Source organism: Alligator sinensis, unplaced genomic scaffold, assembly GCF_000455745.1.
Source record: "Alligator sinensis unplaced genomic scaffold, ASM45574v1 scaffold705_1, whole genome shotgun sequence".
Classification (NCBI taxonomy): domain Eukaryota; kingdom Metazoa; phylum Chordata; order Crocodylia; family Alligatoridae; genus Alligator; species Alligator sinensis.
This window is the reverse complement of record NW_005842663.1, coordinates 394,689-399,026: the sequence shown is the minus strand read 5'-3', so window position 1 is coordinate 399,026 and position 4,338 is coordinate 394,689. Positions and strand designations below refer to the sequence as shown.

The window sequence follows — 4,338 nt, the reverse complement described above, 5'->3', positions numbered from 1 at the left end:
GGGACGTCATTCTCCCCCTGTACTCGGCCTTAGTGAGGCTGCAGCTGGAGTACTGTGTCCAGTTTTGGGCTCCACAATTCAAAAAGGATGTGGAGAAGCTTGAGAGAGTCCAGAGAAGAGCCACGCGCATGATCAGAGGTCAGGGAAGCAGACCCTACGATGACAGGCTAAGAGCCATGGGGCTCTTTAGCCTGGAAAAGCGCAGGCTCAGGGGTGATCTGATGCCTAAGTTTATCAGGGGTGACCACCAGTATCTGGGGGAACGTTTGTTCACCAGAGCACCCCAAGGGATGACGACTAGGTCGAATGGTCATAAACTACTACAAGACCGTTTCAGGCTGGACATAAGGAAGAATTTCTTTACTGTCTGAGCCCCCAAGGTCTGGAACAGCCTGCCACCGGAGGTGGTTCAAGCGCCTACACTGAACACCTTCAAGAGCAAACTGGATGCTTATCTTGCTGGGATCCTGTGATCCCAGATGACTTCTTGCCCTTTGGGCAGGGGGCTGGACTCGATGATCTTCCGAGGTCCCTTCCAGCCCTAATGTCTATGAAATCTATGAATCCTGGATTCTCAGCCCTGAGCCATAACCCAAAGACTGAAGGACTTCTGCACTCACCAATTAAAGCCCGAGTCTCGGTCACCAGCAGAAACAGTGGAGTTTGTGACTTTAGAACACTTTGGGCGCATCCACACATGCAGGCACATGCGCTTGCATCAGCTCAAATAGCAGCAGCACAAATTTGTGCCAATGGGGGCAAATAACAGCCAGGCAAATTGTGCCACTTGGGGCAAACTAACCCTGCCCAGCTCCTCCCAGATCTTCAGTCAGGGGGAGCTAGAGACTGAGGCCAGCACCTGTGCTCACCCCAGAAGTATAAAAAGCTGCCCTTTGAGCATATCAGGGCTACTTGCCCTCAGGAGCTTCTGAGGCCCAGCCAGTTGGTATCTGGGGACACTAGCCCCTTGTGCCAGCTGGACTGCTGAAGCAGCCCTAACCTAGAGTGGTCACTGCACCCTCTACTCACCTGCTGCCACCTGCAACAGCGTGCAACCCCATAGCTGTCTGCCGGCCAGACCTAGATGGGGACCACAGGGCCACGTGGGCTGTGGTATGGGCACTGAAGCAGAGCCTCCTGTACCTCTGCGACAGCTGCCAGTGAGCTGTGGCTGCACAGTTGGCCTTTGTGCGGAACTGCTGTCATGTCTTCTGGTGCCCTTACCCTGCCATCTGGGCAGCTATTACCTAGATGTGCTCATTGTGGTGGCCCACTTTGAACTATCAAAGCATGTCCTCCTGGCCCCAAATGACCAGGTTAGCCACCTGTAACAGGGTTTCCGCTCTGGGCCGATCCAAACGTGGCCCGCACACCTGTCCCTGGGGCAACCGCCCACCTTCTTGCCTGCCATGCCTTTTTGTTAATTAGTTAATTGATGTTAATTAGTGGGAGGCTTCCCTTTTACTGCCCCAATGCCAGGGGACACTATCTGTAGCTCCATTTCCTCCCCTACACCGCAGCCCACGCCTCGCCGATGGAATAGACGTTGTTAGGTCTTGGCCTTGCTGTAATCTGGCCCCTTGTCCTCTCTGGGCCCTATCTCTTTCGATCTGCACCCTCTCCAGTGCTAAGGCTCTCCCCAGCCGTGTCTCACTATGCCCCCTTCTCTGGGGCTTCCCCACAATGCTGCCCCCTTCTCTGGGGCTTCCCCACAATGCTGCATCCTCCCTGGTGCTGGGATCCCCACACTGCTGTGGGTCCCCTCTGAGGCCTCCTCCAACCCCTAGTAGCCTCACCCAAACCACCGGTATTTAAATAACAACAAAACACAAGCCCCTGGGCTGTAACATAAATTAAAGCCACCCGGCTAAAACATCATTCAAGCCTACCGGGGAATACTCCATCCCTCAGCAGTGTCAAACGCTGCTCCTGCAGTCAGACTTCCTCTTTCTGAGAAAAAAAAAAATATATTGTTTCAATACCCCTGGGCTTTATATGGGAGCCAGGCCCTGCCCCTTCTGGCCAGCTGACCTCCTCTGGTTGCCCCGGCAACCAGCAGCTGGACTCATTACTCACTGCTAGGGCTCTTCCCCTAGCAGTTTTCTCCCTTCTTAGGAGCAGGGCACCTAAGTGCTCTGCTACACTTCCTCATCTGCCCTCCAGCTGGGTCCTTGGTGCTGGCCCTGGGCAGGCTCCTCTGCCTGGGTCTCGCCACTTGTCTCACCAGCAGACATCCTGGTGTTCCCTGTTTAAAAACTCCAAATTCTCTGATAAAAAAAAACAGATTCTCTCATTAAAATACCCCAAATCCGTGTTCTTCTGTGATTAAAATGAAACACTACTATATAAAGAGAGATCAGTTGGGCAATGTTTTATTGATATATTTACAATTTTAAAGCAATTTGGAAGCCTACCAGTGCCTCCATCATCATAATAAACAAATTCTAAATACCTATACACTTTGGGATTTGCTTCTGATTTTTTTGATCACAGAAAAATCAGTATTGCCCCTGCCCCCTTCACTCACCAGGATGTACGGTGCTGAGCAGCACTGATATGCTGGTGCCCTGCCCCTGCCCTTGCCCCTTAGTTTCAACCCACAGTCCTGTCCCCTTTCAGTGCCCCTCACCTCACTCTTGACCCACAGCCCCTGCCTGCCCCCACCAGCTCCCTTTTGGCAGCAGATCTGTCCCAGCACCAGGACATGAGTCCAGGTGCAGCTGTTCCACCCACTGCTTTGTGGCTCTGAGCAGTGCCAGCCCTTCCTGTTCTGATCCCTGCATCTGTGCCCAGGCCCCAGCGATCCCCATGCTATTCCTGAGAAACTCTCTACTAGGTCTCAGGGACTGGACTGGGTAAGCCCCTTCCCTCCCAGGCCAGTTTCCCCATTCATAGGCTGCTCTAGCGGGGCGGAGTGGCGGGGGGGCTCTAAGCCTGGCTCTGGCGGCCTCTCCTACCCAGAGCACTCCCTCACCCCTGACCCCCATTTCTCTCTCTCTCTCACACACACCCCTGCTGCCATTTCTTTCCCTTCCCACATCCCATCACAACCCCCAAGTGGTTCCCGGGACCAGGAGCCACTCCCCAGGCTGCGGCACATGTCCCAGCATCAGTGTGGGCAAAGGGCAGGGCTGCAGAGAAGCAGTTAAGCCTGCAGCTGTGGCTCCTGCCAGCAGGTCCCATCCCATCCCATTTGGCCAGATGGGCATGCAGGGTGTGAGATTTGAGGGGGGATATGGGGTTTGGGGGAAAAGGGATGTGGGAGCATTGAGGGGGGGTTGTGGGTGGGTGCAGGGTCTGTGGGGGGGATATGGGGCCTGTGCGGGGGTTTGGAGGGGTGTGGGTGTATGGGATTTGTGGGTGGATTGGAGGGAGCTGTGGGTGGAGGGGGTACTGTGTGGGTGGGGGGTGAACTGCTCAGGAGGGATGGGTCCCCTGCATGGCACGCAGTTCCCTGCAGCAGCAGCAGTGGCTGTCGGATGCTCATGGCCTGCTGCTGGCAGACCCCCCCTGCAGCACGGCACAGCCCCAACTGCCTCAGACCCAGCGCTGCCTGTGCCACATCTTGCAGGCCCAGCCCAGCCTGACCCAGAGGCGTGTGCCTTCATGCAGTACCAGGACGATTTTGCTGTCACACAGGGTCCCAGCACTGCATGCAGGGGCAGCGCATCAGACCAGGACTACTTGGATGACTACACAGTCCAGTGGGTGGCGAACTGGCTAGAAGATTGCACCCAGAGTCGTAGTGGATGGGTCGGTATCGACCTGGAAGGGTGTGGGCAGTAGGGTCCCGCAGGGCTCGGTCCTTGGACCGATACTGTTCAATGTCTTCATCAGCAACTTGGACGGGGGACTGAAGTGCACTCTGTCCAAGTTTGCGGATGACACAAAACTGTGGGGAGAAGTGGACACACTGGAGGGCAGGGAACAACTACAAGCAGACCTGGACAGGTTGGACATATGGGTGGAAAACAACAGAATGCAATTCAACAAGGAGAAATGCAAAGTGCTGCACCTGGGCAGGAAAAATGTCCAGCATACCTACTGCCTAGGAAATGACCTGCTTGGAGGTACGGGAGCGGAAAGGGATCTTGGCATCCGAGTGGACTCCAAGCTGAACATGAGTCGTCAGTGTGACAAAGTCATCAGGAAAGCTAATGGCACTTTATCGTGCATCAGCAGATGCATGACGAACAGAACCAAGGAGGTGATACTTCCCCTCTATCGGGTGCTGGTCAGACCACAGTTGGAATACTGCGTGCAGTTTTGGGCGCCGCACTTCAAGAGGGATGTGGATAACCTGGAGAGGGTCCAGAGAAGGGCCACTCGTATGGTTAA

The 4,338-nt window shown here is 54.9% G+C and overlaps 1 protein-coding gene across 1 annotated transcript in view; it reads right to left on the bottom strand.

The window, feature by feature from the left end:
• CEP250 (centrosomal protein 250) overlaps window positions 1-4,338 on the bottom strand; it is a 139,918-nt gene that overhangs the window by 109,499 nt on the left and 26,081 nt on the right. The gene's annotated exons all lie outside the window — the stretch shown is intronic.